We start from the raw sequence: 15,685 nt of genomic DNA on the forward strand, positions 1-15,685 counted from the left end.
CGGAGATAACGACCCGACCGTGGTTTCAGATACTGAAGTGAAGGTACGGCCTGCAGGTACAACACGTATGGCAGACAACCTGATTCAATATGACTTTATTAGCGGCAGAGGAAGCGAGGTGGCACTTCATCATTCTTCCTGTAAAAGTTTCATTCGCACCTGACTGGCTGTGACGAAGATAGAAGCGTCGCCCTGCACCTCAGATCAGCATCATAGAAGTTCGGGGGGGGGGGGGGAAATTGTAAATTCCCTTGATGTTAACTTATGAGAGCATGAGCATGAAGACCTGAGCTCAAGAAAAAAGCTTTTGTTATGCGACTGAGGCCAATTAGGATCACAAATTGAGAGTTTTATGTAAGATGATTGCTTATTAAGAAGGCTTTCGGTTGTATTTCCGTCATGCAGTGTTTGGCTTTGCTTGATGTGTTATCTTTGTCTACAGGTTGTCATTTAAAAACAGCATCAATTCATGCCAGTTCTCACGCCGAAACAATTTGGCTCAGATCTGTTAATGATACACAGAAAACTGTTATTGGGGTTGATTACTTCTTAAGTGGCTGGATGTGAAATCAGTGATGTTACGTGTTTTCATGCAAGTTTCGAAAATGGATCGTTTTCTGAGAGTGAAATGGAATGACACACGACTGGCATGTAAGACTTCAGATAGTTCAGATAAAATGTCACACATAATTGCACATAATATAGCACGCACATACACACACTTACACACACGCACATACACACACTTACACACACACACACACACACACACACACACAATTATGGCTGTCGACCTGGTTGCGGCATGTCACAACCTTTACAGACGACTAAACCAAACAGCAAGGATCACATCAAACAAAACGTTTTTTTTATATGAGCACAAACACTGTGTATGTGTGTGTGTGTGTGTGTGTGTGTGTGTGTGTGTGTGTGTGTGTGTGCGTGTGCATGTGTGTGTGTGCACGCAAGCGGCTGTCAATGTTTCCAGGCCGCCGCATGTTGTTTCTATGGTAACACAATGCGTTTGACATGTGGGTGAATGAATGAGTTTCCTAATAGGTGCTAAATGGAATCTGCTGGATGGCGACTGGCTTTCTGTCGCTCTCTGTCTCCGGATTCACGCAAAAATTCCCCATTAAATGACTTTTTAATCACCTTGAGAATCCTTCTGATACAACGTGTAGATTAAACTGAATTTTGTCACAATATGTTCCACGTAAATACTCCACACAGCCCAGTTTGCTCCCTGTTAGTGAGCCTCTGCTGCTCCCACATCTGTTCTTCCTGCTATTACTTTCCGGATTCAATACAAACTAAATCAGAAAATGTAGGTCCCTGTCTTGTCCTCTGGCTTTACATCTGCCAGTCACTCGTCTGTCCACCTCCAGGGGGGGTTGCGGGGGAAAGTTGAAATGAAAACTAAATCAACATCCTGCTCCTACTCAGACTTCCTGCCCAGTGTGTGTGTGTGTGTGTGTGTGTGTGTGTCTGTGTGTATCTGTGTGTGTGTGAGACAAACCGAGATCCAAAGCAAATATAAGCAGACACAGTCGGACATCCTGCATTGAAAAACAGAAGGATGAGTGATTTATAATACAAAGGACACACGAGCCAAAAGAGCTTCCAAAGGTTCAATTTCACAAAGTCCATTCCCATGTTCCACATCTAAACACAGCCATAATAACCGAGAGATCCTTCATGATTTGTTGTTGTATTTCACAGTCAAAGCTCATTCACTTTGATGGTTACCTGATAAGATGATGCAATCATAAAGTAAACACAAATATGTCTCCACTTTCTTTACTTATCTTCACGATTTCTTTCCAAAGTTTTTTCCATCCACATTACACATCAACTTTTAATTGTGCCACTCTGAGATTCTTCTATTATTAAAATCCACTTTGACGACAGACAGCGCTGAGATCTCAAGCCTTCACCCCCCCCCGCCCCCCCTTGATATCGCCACTGACAGTCAATTACCTATTTTAATGAGGTCAAGGTGTCGCTATGGGTCACATGCATATATAATGTCCGAAGAGAGTTCTTGTGATCGTAAAATCAAACTGTAATGAATATTAAGTAACGGCTATCATTTCGTTCTGACAACCTGAGGTGAAACTTATTCCAGGGAAATTCTAAGCTTCTATAAAGCTGCGAATGTTATTCACTCTCAACTTTCTGAAAGGTGACAATAAGAAAAACAGCTGAATCTCTAAATGAAGTTATCAGGGGTTTTTGCAGGACAATAATACATTCAAAGTACTTTACTTTACCCAGAATCAGCTGGAGGGTGGGAGAGTTGTGGCCTATATGATGGTTTGGGTTTAGTCTGCGTGTGTTCATGTAAATAAAAGCATGTGTGCAGGTCTGCCAGATGGTCACAACCCCATCAGAGAAAAGGAAAGGGAGAGACACTTGGTCTTAAAGATGCTTGTGTGCATGTGTGTGTGTATGTGTATTTGTACGTGTGTGTGTGTTTGCTGTTTTACAAGTCCTGTCCTCTTCCAGACGATCACAAAGTCAGACTAAACAGGAAAACCGCAAAGTTATAGACAATTAATCCACTACCCTCTCTCGCCCTCACACACACACACACACACACACTGAGTGGGGGGTCTCTAGCTGAACTGTCTCCCAGGAGGTCCAGTAGCTCTCACTGGAAACACACTGGAAATGTGGTCTTATACCGCAGCAATTTGGAACAAACACACCGTCAATCAAACGTTTCAGTCTCAATCCATCCGTCTATCAGCAACAATCAAAGTCTGATAATGACAGGAGCAACTAATGTCTCATTCCATACCTACCATACCTAATTATAACACCACATTCCTAACCCAGCCTAGAGCCTCCTGATTCAACATTCTAGATGGCAAACCAGCCAATGATCTGAGAAATGTGAAATTGTCAGCAGCGAGTAAAAACTTTCCAAAAAAATTACAGGAGAGAGATGTGAGACGGAGAGAGAATGTTTATGCGCAATAACTCCTGGATAAGTGGTTGGAGTGATTTAGCTCAGCTCAGCCCAGCCAGCGGTAAATCTATCCTGGAATGGACCAACTGCTCACACACGCGCGAACACACACACAGATTCACACATACACACCGTCTATACCTGATGAGGTGGTGATGACTTTGTTAAATCATCCACTAGCATCTCACAGGCCGTGTGTGTGTGTCTCTGTGTGTGTGTGTGTGTGTGTGTCTGCGTGTGTCCTCATGCGCGTGTGTGTATAGGATTACGTGTATGATTTAAGTAGGAACTCATCGGTTCTAGCCTCGGTTAGTACTTATAGTGCAGCCTCCAGCCAAGGCCACTACACACACACACACACACACACACACACTCGTACACTGCCAAGGGGATATGTTAGTGTTGGTAATGAAAACATGCCAGTGAGTAGATTTACAGGAGAGAGCAACTTGACCTCTGGCCCTAGAAAGATTTATCGCTGGTGGAGGATCTAATCTTCCCATCGCTATGACAACTACATTCTGCTCACATCCACACAACTACATCAGAATGGGGGAATAAAACAGAATAGGATATAGAATATAAAGTCTCTCTTACAGTAAGAAACAGACTATGATGGAATCAAATAACCAATATTACTAACGGAGCATACGTATACATTTATTATAATATTATCATTATAATCAGGAAATGTTTCGTTTTGAAAAAAGCTATCCATAGTGACAGCCCTGGTAAAAAGTATATAATAAGTCAGTTAGTCTTAAAAGAGTCCGGGTTTGTGAGACTACTTCAAAAAGAAACCAAACCAAAGTGTCAATAACAGAGACGATGATAAGACTGAGATGCAGGACAGAACAGGAGACCTGGCCAATATCTGTGGGAGTGTGTGTGTATGCGTGCATGTATGTACGTGTGTATCTGATGTCTTCTGTATGAGATAGTTAGTGTGCGTGTCCTATGTTTGTGTGTGTGTCTGTGTGTGTATTTTGTATTTGTCAGGTCAGGAAATAACATCATTCTCTAGCTGCGGCCGGGGGGGTCGCCAGGGATTTTGGGTAATTGGAAATCCAGATGGACGTGCATGAGCTTCCAGGATGAGGCGGTTACCACGGAGATTGAACCGAACACACAAGCTGCAACGTTAATATCGCTCATCTCCGCGTACGCCTCTCTTCCTCCATTACCCTTCGTATTCTCTTGCTTTTCCTCTCCTCTCACTCTAAACCTGTGGCTTTATTCTTTACTTCTGGCTGTTTTCTTCTCTACTTTCTTTTCTCCTCCTCTCCTCTGACATGACTTATGAATGACAAGGGGGGGAGACAGGAAACAGTGTGCAATTGGCTCCGGTGTCGAGTGGGCGGGTCCACAGGGACCAATCAACAAAGTATGTACCCCGAGATACAGCCAGTAGTCATGAGTAACATGAGTAACATGCACAGTAACACATGCACACATGCTCAATTAACAGCGGTGTTATCTCAAGAGGATTGGAACCAACAACCTCAGTCAGTAGGTATGATGGGAATACTACGGTTAACTAGGGCCAGTTGCCATCAGCCTGTGCGCCAAGCTTGCAGAAACATCTTCAGATTACATCCTAACAGTTTTACAGCCTGTTGACATCAGACACAGCCAAAAACCTGAAAGCGAACATGGATAACATCATTACAGGCAAAATACAAAACAGATGTTCTGATGTGGACAATGCAAGAAGAGCAGGTTTATATGCCGTCTGCTGACATTTTCAAGAGTATTAAGTAAATACATCTGGATTAGAAAGCCTAAAGACTTAAAGAAAACCTTTATTTTGAAAGAGACAGTTAAATCTTTACAGTTACTGCCTACAGAGAGCCTTTGTACTGGATCAAGGAATGTTTCCCTCAGCAGCCCCTCACACATGAGCCCATGAACGCCTCACAGAATGCATCCCCCCATGTAAACAACATTCTGCTCTCATACATTTCTCATAACAACACAGGCAGCTATATTGATTTGAGAAGGCATCCCCCCCTGTTCTCTTGCCCCCCTCAGAGGGAGGTCAGAGGTCAGAGTCAGATACAATCCAGCGCCACTGCAGCGGGGAGATTCATCATATTATTTCAACACACATTGGACGGGCAAGCGCTCGAAAGTGAGACCTCCAGCTGGAGGACGACCTCTCTGAACACTAATCTGCAGCTGCTGTCGCAGTCGGTGTTGTAAATGTGTCGTGTGTGATAAATGTGAAATGCAAAATAGGGCAAGAGGGACTTAAATGATCAACACGTTTATTTGTATCTGCACTCAACTGCGGTGTGAATATGTAGATTATCGTGGCAGCAGCGGCAATGTGGGGGGAACATTATGGCCTTACAGTCCTGAGTGACGTCGATCTGTAGCAGCATCAACAGGTGTAATGTCCAAATTGGCAAGTGTCAACAATGTGCTAAAGAGCTATGGAAGTCTGTGTCCCATTTACAGATAAATTATGGGGAAACCAAAACATTCTGTCAGCAAATTTTAATCGAGTGGATGAAAGTGGTTGGAAGATTTGAGGAGTAAAAAGCGAAAGCTGCTCTGATCACAAAATCAAACATCAGCTGAAGAAATCGGAATATGAGCAAGAGTGGAGCAAGTGCAACGTGGATGCACCGGCTCAGGTTTGAGAGGTTCTCACGTCGTGTTAAGTGATGACTCCGGGTTTTGACGCGGCTGAACTACAGGTTTGCTGGCTCAGCATGTCTACATATCTACTATTAGCTGGCCCGAGGCTACCGCTAACTGCCCTGACAGGGGGGGGAATGTTCCAGTTTGATTGCCCACAGCTGAAATGTATGCGCGACTATATTAGGATCCATTACTGCGCGTAGAAGTGTGCGAGAAACCTTAACAGACGTGATTTAGGCTGATGTCTGCGTCTGCGTGTCTGATTGGATGGGAAGTTCAGTGAAAAGCATCATAGGAGAAAGAGCCACAAAGAGAGGAATAGTGTTGATACATGAATACAGTGTTGAGTTCAGCGCTCATTTGTGTTGCCGTGTGTTTGTTAGCGCTGTAGGTTCAGATGTATGGTTGACAAAAACACATCCTTCACACTGTTGCCTGTTGTACCGCACTTGTGTGTGTGTCAGAGAGAGCAGGCAGAGAACGAGAGAGAGAGAGTGTGTCTGCAAATGTTTCATTGTAGATCTGTGTGTGTTGGAGTATACAGTATAGCATTCATTACAGTGGCGCTACAGACAAACTGCTCCCTTGATAGACATTGATTTTCACCCAATGGATCCCACTGTTAGCAAACCTAATAGCTTGGTGGGTAATGGGTACACGTTATGAATGAGCCCCCAAGGAGAAGAGGAGAGAAGAAAAGAGAAGAGAAGAGAAGAGAAGAGAAGAGAAGAGAAGAGAAGAGAAGAGAAGAGAAGGGAAAGAAGATATGGATCAGGAAAGGGGAGAGGGACATGAAAAGAGTTGAGGGAAGTGGTGAGAGGAGGTGAAAAAGAAGGGAAGAGAGAGAGGAGAGAAACAAAATAGATCAGGTGTGAGTTGAGAGGGGATCTGCTATTTACCATTACTGCTAATAGGTTTCAAAAGGAAGCGAGTCGTTAGCTAAATGGATAGGCCCTAAATGACACATTACCATGTTAAAGGCTGATTCCGCTCATTATTGGAGCTCTGATTCCGCGATGCATCACCGGCCGGGGCTGTAAGCCGGCCACTCGCATGGAAAACCTGCTGTCTCAGCAAATACACAATCAGACACGGCCAGGGGGGTGTGAGGGAGAAAATCGTATAGGTGTGCAGAAACCTGAAGAGAATCTGGACAGTTTTCCTATTAAAACTCCTCCGTTTTGGGGATCTGGAACAAAAGCATCAACAGCGGTTTGTTTGGTTTTAATATAAGTAAACAGTTTTTCCATAGAAGGCAAATCTGCTCTTCCAGTTGATATAAATTGGACAAAAGTGTGAATTTAAACACAGAGTAGGTATGTAGCTATGTAGGAGTAGGCTGTGTTGGAATGTGTTTTTATGTGTGAACACACACATTCATCAGCAGGCTCGACCAAACCATCTCAGCTGCAGCGTCCTGAGTCTCCAAACTCTACTCCTCCTCTGTATAAGTGCAGGTGCAGATGAAAATAATGACATATTGCTAGTCCGTAGCTCCCTCCCCTCACTGCAAAAGCAATGCGTCTATTCGCTGCATGCTAGTCTGGTCCACCGAGGGGAATTTGGTACCGCTGCCTTTCCGGTGATGGATTTCTCCCTTTATGACTGCTGAGTGTTTTTTCAAACAGCGAAAGCCTTGAAAAAGCACTTTGCTCTTTGAACTTCGAGGGACTCGCAGCAAAAGCCCTGACGTTAACTCTTTGCAGGTGATTCGGATGATTGAAAAAGTCTGCCGCAACTGTAGATCAGGTCAGAACGGTTCATGTTCAGTTGCCTTGCAAACCGTGTCTTGAAAGGGTTTGTGCTATCAAACTACAGAAATATTTTCTACTCGCAGTTTGAGCCGGAAAACTGAATTAAAAACACAAACGGGGGCTATTTTAGATCGGTTTTTCCAAGCAGGAGTAAGACCCCGACAAGTCAAACCAACAGAGGTCTTTGTTATCAGGGTGCAGCGCCGGCAGAGGACAATGAGCTGGTTGAGAACATAGCAGTGGGATCTTCTAGGAATAAATGTGCTGACGGACCACCCACCTCCTACCCACTGTCAGAACAAGCCTGCAGGCCCGCTGAATGCTTAGATTGGTTTTCCTCTACGGGGCCAAACAAGGCCAGCAGAAGACACAAAGTATGAGCCTAGCGGATATTAAAAACTGATATATAAGAGGTTTGACGGACAACAGTTTTCTCTGGAGCCTCCGACTTTTTTTCCCACTGTCTTCCAAATATGCCGCCGATTGTGTTAGGGGATTCTGCTTGGACAGCTTTCAAAAGTGATAATGTTGCTACTTTGATATAGAGCGGAGGAATCCTTCCCTGCCTGCTCTCCGGGGAGGTCAAAGGGCAGATTGAGCTACAGAGCAGGAGTCCAGAAGCTGGTAGTAATTCAGTGTCTTGCCGAAGGGGGAGATGGTTATGAACACGCGGTAGTTAGACAGACCATGTGTTCGTTACGCAGATAACACAATATGTCACATATTTGTTTTTGTTTTGTAACCTGTGTTTTTCTCGTAATGAACTGCTTAGGAGACACAAAATCAGGTGTCAGACATGGATAGACATTCTCAGCCGATTGGCTGGAGGTAACGTCTTCTTCTACTGTATGCCTGTCACAGGATTCATGTCTGTACCCTGCAGTCACACTCGCTGTGCGCAAGGTGATCTATTGTTCTAATGGCTGATCTCCAACCGGGGGGGTATGAGGGGCACTTGGTTAGATGTTGTATCAAGTACACGTTTGGTTACCCTCTGCAAATCAAACACATGCTATGAAAAGGTCAGAACACAACAAGATTAGCCAACATAGTCCAGTCTACAGCTTGATTTGACTGTTCAGCCTCTGTATGCATTTCCATGACAACAACAGCGTCAACACTCACATTACAAGGCACAGACTGCTCTCATTGGATGTTTGCGTGACACAACCTCCTTAATTGTCTGATATTTCCGTATTAGTTTTATTGATTGGCTGTGGAAGACTGTCACGCTTACACAAACTAGACCCCGACAACCCGACTGCAGCCGCGCCAATGCCACTGTACCTTGAACAGGAAATTATACAGCAGCCTAACACATGGTACAACACACCAGCCATGTCCAATCACAGACCGGCGCCCAAAATTCCCGGGCGTCTCCAGACTATTACTGCAGGGCTGCAAAAGCTCAGTGGCCCTCATTCACACACACACACACAGGCAGGCAGGCAGGCGCGAACACACACACACACACACCATATTTCATCGAGTGTCAGATGTGAACATTTGCTCTGCATTAGGCTCTCTATGGGTTTGCCTTGGACCAGAATAATGGAAATACAAAAAATATAATGGAAATGTGAAATTACATACAGTATGTGTCCCTTTCTCCCCTTTCTCTTTGTGTACGCACACACACACACACACACACAAACACGCGCGCCCGCCCGCACACGCACACACACACACACACACACAAACACACACACACACACACACACACAAACACACACACACACACACACACACACACACACAATATTGATGAGAAAAGCAACTGGAATAATGGAAAAACAAAAAGTGTATACACAACCCATACTTCTCTCAAACTCCTTCAATCTACCTCTGCCTCACTCCATCTTTTTTTTCTTCTTTTTTCTCTGTCACACACTTGCGCACACACACAGAGGTGTGTATATAAATGTTAAATCCATAGCTAACCAGGCCAGTAATAGACTCTTATTCCTCTGATGCTTTATCAGCTCAATCACACAAACATTTAGAGCCAAAATAATGGCCTTTCTGTTTGCTGCCCCCCCCCCCCACCTCACTCTCTCTCCCTGTGTGAGTGTGTGTGTGTGCTTCTATCTGGGAGCAGGGTCTGCAGAGTGTGTGCGCTGCATACAGATGTGTCAGTAAAGCCACAGAAGGCAATCATTGGGTCAGGGAATCATTCATGCGTCCACCTGTCTATCCAGCCAGCTGTCCGTGTTAATTATGACTTTAAAGGGACAAATGAGGCAGAATTACAGATACGGGCTGCTCAGGTGAGTTAAGCATTTTAAATAAGGATCTATAATGATTTAAGAGGGGGTCTGCAATCATTTGTCCTATTTATGCATGTGATGGATAACTAAGTAATCATCTGAAGGCCCCTGACGTGTGAATCTGTGGCTGCACACATTGTGCAATCTGGACCACACAGCACGCGGAGGGCGTAATTGCATGAAGTGGAGGATTAAAGGTCAAAGTTTATGAATGTGAGAGGTTAAAGGTCGTTTTAAAACTGAAGGAAGGTCATGCCGCAAAATCTCTCTCTCTCTCTCTCTCTCTGACACACATACACACAGACACACTCTCTGATAGCCGCGCTGGGGCCACGTGTTTCACAGGGTTGTAGTGGGCGAGACGGGTAATTTCTCGCAGACGCTCGACCCAGCTGGTTTTAATCGAGACGTGGCTTCAGAGAAACTCTGGGCTAACAAGTCTCAGCTCGACCAAACTGACCACAGAGGCCCAGAGAACAACAGTGCTTTTGTACTGCTGCAACACCGAACCCAGTTGGAAGAAGAGGGTAAACAAATAGTCCGGCCTGACATATACGTTGCTGATATGAAGTTATTCTTTAAGTCTGCCTACTTTTGTTGTTGCAGATTTTCTCAAGGTTGAAGGACTCACAGAGCCACAACAAAGCAAACCATCACAGATCCTGCAGACCAGAGTCACGCCAACATAAGGAGACCATGTGCGTTGCATTCAATGCTGTGTAGGAGAAGTGACAATTGGCAGATTTGAGTCCTCCTGCAGGGATAAATACTTACAAAAATGTTGTTTCAAGTAAGAAATCTAATAGAAACTATTGACAAAAAAGCTTCCAGTCTTACAAATATACCTTTTTTTATAGATTAATTTGAAATTAAATGCATAAAATGGAACTAGTCTAGTCTATTTATACATGCATGAGGGTTTTCATAAAGCATTGAAAGAAACACACTCTGCCCTGTTCAATCAAACACAAAAAGGTTTTCAAATAAATGATGAATAATAATCAATAAAACAACACACAAAGTGGTGCTGCAGTATCAAAGACTTTGAAATGAATATGAGCTCAGTGAGTTATGGCGGTAGAATTATTATCATTTAAATTCTGTACCTGCAAGAAAATAGCTTGAGTACTTTGTACATTTGTCTTCACATTTGTTTTTTCTGGAATACAAAGCAGACATTTCATGATGTAGAAACTAAACTTAGAGAATAAATGTGCATGAATGAATTGCTGGAGCCAGTGAGCGGTGACATCAACCAATAATGAAATTCAACAACTTTTCTTTGCGATTTTGTCAATTAGTTGTTTGCAGAATTAGCTTAAGTCTACGTCTAAGTCTGTAGCATCTGGTGTTAAAGCCAGGACTGAACCGGCTCACTCTCAGTCCTGGTCCTTGTGGGCCGTGGCACTTCATATTTCCCGTCTCTCCCGCCTCTACACACGTCTGATTAGCTGCTTCAGGTTCGTCTGCTTGACTTGAGAGCTGGTGCCTCCCAGATCTTCACTAAAATCTGAGCTTAACACACAACTAATCTTGTGTAGGTGTAACAAGAGAGCTGCGAAACATTCATGAAAAGGACCACAAGGGCCAGGATTAGAACTAACTGCACTAAACACAATTAGACTTTGATGAACACCAATCTTTCAACAAGCTTAAACTCTATACAGCCTGAATGCAACGTAATACGATACTGGGCCAAGAGGCAAACAAACAGGTCTAAAATCAACAATCTGAGAACTAATTCCCAGTTTAAAGACCCTTGGAGAGCAGTACAGACCCAAACCAGCAAACTCAAGAGTCTAAAACACAGCAGGGAGTCATGGTGAGTGGAGGAGGGGTATTTGTTTTTTGAGCCCTTGTTTTATGAGCATCCTTGAACCTCCTGTAAAAAAAAAGACCGCCTGCACTTGTGCTGGCTACAGATACACAGAGATTTAAAATTGAAGCGATCTGAGCTGAACGAGCCAGAGAGAAATATCCCCCAGAAACCAACAGTGATGGAGTAACAAGACAAACAAACAGAGGGCCGGAGATTCGGCCCCGCAGTGGCCGCAGAGGCTGTCAGCAGGGCTCCCACACAGGATGAAAGAGAGACAGCGGAGAGGAGGAGGAGAGGAGGGGGGGGGGAGGAAGAGGGGGCACGAAGACTGAAACTGGGAAGTGTGGGATTCATGATGGAACATCATCGGGACTGTTTTGAAAAGAGGTAGGACAATACGTTCCTGACTTAACCTCATGAAAAGATGAAGAAGAACAAAGGAAAGAGAAGGGAAAAGGGCGTTGAGAGGAGAGAAGAGAAGAGAGACGGAAAAGGAGAGTGGAGGACAAAAATGTAAAGTAGAGAGAAGGAGTCGGAGAGTTGAAAGAGGAGAGACGGAATCAGCAGAGGACGACAGGAAAGAGAGACATACAAGAGAGGGGATGAAGGAATATGAGTAGCGGAGGAGGGGAAAGTGTGTGTGTGTGTCTGTGTATGTCTGTGTAGGGGGGACTCTTTATTGACACCATGTGTTACCACAGGAAGCTCTCTGGGAAAATATAAGCGCCCCAAAAGATCACAGAGAGCGAGAGATGAGAGAAGAACTTACAGGAACGGGGAGAAACAGGCGAGGGGTCACTCCAAAGTTTCTGCAGCTGCAGATGTGTGTATGTGTTTAGGGCGTTCGCGAGTGTCAGCCGTCGCCGTTTCAGCCGGCGCACATCTGCATGTCAGGCGTGCTGCATTCCAGCCGCAAGGTCACCGGGTCAAATCTTTCTATTTGCTCGTTCCCATTTCAATTTTCGACCAATCTGCATCACGGTCACGCAGATTTTTAAGCGCGCACACACACGGTGCAGCAGATCGTGCAAAGTCACATGCACGTGCCGGACCCAATCGCATGCGCACACACGCCCGCTGACACACACAGCAATTCATCTCTCTGTCGCTGCGTCTCTAAGCTCACAGTAGAATAAAGCCGGGCAGAGCAGCTATTGTGTCCCTGGCAGAATTAACTATTGATTTTCTCCTCAGTATTATCAATGCTGTTCTGACAACAAAACAGACACACTCACATACAGACACACACCAGTGGGAGATGGGCTTTCCGGGGGGGCAGCGAAGACCAAAAGGAGGAAGCACAAGTCAAATATTAATACGCTGGTGTAATTCGCCGACACTATTCCATTCACAAATAACCACATACATGCAAACACACGCAGATAAATATGTGCAGAGGGCTTGTTTATATGTCGCCAACAAATACATCCACATTCATGTACATTCCCTGCAGAATAGGTTTGTGGATCTGCAGTGAATACTTACTAATTATGATACATTGGTCAAATTACCATAAACAAATGACACAATGTGACTCAATTATCTCATGCAAGTCGCTGCAGTATATGATAAGACCATATTTTCAATAAAGCCCTTTGCTTTCTGCTGAAGAAAAGAGGATGCTGGTACTTCTGCCCCACACACACAGACACACACACACACCACCCCAAAAAATGTTTGTTTCATCTTGTACTTAAAAGGATATCCAACTTATTTATTCACCCACTTTTCACTTTCCACCACCTGCTGTTCTTAGAAACTCCACAAAAAAAACTCCTTTTTGCTCCGTTTGTGCTCGGAAAAAATCATCAACCTCTTCCTCTTTTATGAAGCAGCACAGCCGGTTCAACCACCAAAAGTAGCCAACAGAATGCATGGAACAATGCAGAAGACCTAGCCTTTATTTTGCATTTTACCACCGCGGCTTTGGCGGGCTGCCCCTTTGTCTGACAACCGCCTTTGTTGCTCACGGCGATTGTAGACTCGTCCTGTCACTGCCGACAAATAACTGCACCGTCTGCAGCCAGGTCCCAGTCTAATGGGGTTCACACACACAACTTCCAAATGTCCTGAGCTATTGAAATTATAACTTTGCACCACCGAAACAAAAGACAAACACTGGTATCCAGATTTAACTTAATATGTTATGATGGTGATGTACTTTCATTGTTTCTGCACCACATGTTGACGAGTGTAGAGGATAAGTAAAGTTGTGAAATCTCAAGGTGAGTGCAATCACACATGAAGGGGCAAGCGCCACTCCAACTTAGCACCTGACTAATTTTAGCCCCAAAGAAATCCTCTAAAGCACACATACGCACATACACACACACCTGTTGATGGTCATGTGATCTGTGTCTTTGACAGTCTGTCATTGATCAGCTTCTGTCGGCCCAGAACACAATGACAACTTGGCAAATGTAGGAGTCGCCTGCTGTACGATTGATGTACATTCACACACACACGCGCGTTTCTTCAGACGCTCATCGACATGCAGGGGACGCATATGTGCACCTTACTGCAAGTGCTGACGGGTGTGTAATTGGATGCAAGCACAGGAAAACAAACAGGCACACACACACACAAACACACACACACACTGAGGTCCGCCCTGCTTCTCGTGCTGGGTTAAGTGTAATTCTCCAAAGACTCCACATAATTTCATCAGGCCTCCCCGATGGGAAGAAAAATGAAGGTTGACTGTTTTCTTTTCGTGGCAAATTAAAGCTGGTTCAGAACAAAGCGTTGCAGGTGGCGCGTCCCCCCTACCCCCCCGCCCCCCTTCCTCTCTTCCATATTACACACACACATATCATCTCTAAGAGTCTCAGGCATCACGCTCAGAAGTGCTTACAAGGTGCAACAAGCAGGCCGGTCAGCATTTACTGTTATTCGGTTACCAATTTAAAGGCCTATTGACAGCAGACACGGCGAATAAAGTCAAAGTCAGCAGGCTGCGTCTTAACGTATGACGGCACGTATCCCAGACATTCCCACTTCCTTCAAAAAACAAAAAAATCTTGGAATATGATCTTAAGTCGAGCGGATTTTCCAAGTGAGCATCCTACGTAAACACCTCCTCTCCTCCTTCTTATCTGATTCCCATTCCCTCCTTCCTCCCTCCTTCCTTTCCATCCTTCCTTTCTAAGGCACATTGATTATATTCACAGAGTTTGGGTCCCAGGCAGAGAAAAAAACACCTCCAAGCTTTCCCTCCGGTATATTCTATCAGATCTATTCAGCTAAGCTTGGCTGCTCTCACATTAACATAGCAGACTGGGGATCAACGCGTTGGAGAAACATTATGACGCCGGATGAATTTACCTCATAAAAATGTTGATTTCTCTGATGGCTGCAACGTCCCATTCCGGATTCACGTTGCGTTCGCTTATAATACCTCTAGTGATTTGGCGTAAAAACACACCCGGCCTAGCTTGGTTAAATCCACATTAGCATATTTGTCAGAATTTGCATTGAAGAAACGTTCTACTTTCAAATTAATCTTTTTTTTTTTTCTTAAATCTGATCCGGTCACACTTTTAAAAGCCTGAAAACACACAAACTTTCTACGGGACAATATTGTGAATAAGTCGCATGGATTTGCTAAATAAAAATGCTGATTTCTCTGTTGGGTTGCAACTTTTCTCTGGATTCATTCCACTCTGGGGTCTCTGGTGAGTTGACTTCACATCCATGCAAATCAGGCGGGTAACATTTCACATTAAGACACACACACATACACACACACACACATATCTCAGACTATCAACTTTTTGGGGAACTTCTCAGATTCTCACACACATTCTTGGCAGTTTTCATTCGTTTGTCGACAAGTTTGGCTCTGTGCTGGAGTCTCGTGCTTCATGCTATTGTTGGAACTTATAGGGTAACCACAAGGGGGGAGGATCCATCCCTCTGGTGTAAGGTAACACACACACAACACACACACTGATTCCAGACTTTTTGAGGTTCCACCTTTCTAAAACCAGTGAATCACTCTCATCATAAACCCGCTCGATTGTCCTTTTCTATCAAGATCTCATTGCTTCGACATCCTCTCTCCCGTTTTCACTCTGCCCTCTATCTACCTGATCTCCTCCTCTGCCTAATCACTCTTGAATTCGCCCTCCATCCTTGCTATTCCAACCCTCCTCCTCTTCCTTCTCCTCCTCGTCTCTTTCTGATTGTCTTTCAGAGCTCTGTTGCTGATAGAGGGCACGCCCGG

At 44.5% G+C, this 15,685-nt stretch overlaps 1 protein-coding gene across 1 annotated transcript in view; it reads right to left on the reverse strand.

The window, feature by feature from the left end:
• lama2 (laminin, alpha 2) overlaps positions 1-15,685 on the reverse strand; it is a 116,838-nt gene that overhangs the window by 100,275 nt on the left and 878 nt on the right. The window lies entirely within an intron of this gene.

Source organism: Genypterus blacodes, unplaced genomic scaffold, assembly GCF_046128005.1.
Source record: "Genypterus blacodes isolate CSIRO-AG114 ecotype Tasmania unplaced genomic scaffold, CSIRO-AGI_Gbla_v1 ptg000013l_1, whole genome shotgun sequence".
Classification (NCBI taxonomy): domain Eukaryota; kingdom Metazoa; phylum Chordata; class Actinopteri; order Ophidiiformes; family Ophidiidae; genus Genypterus; species Genypterus blacodes.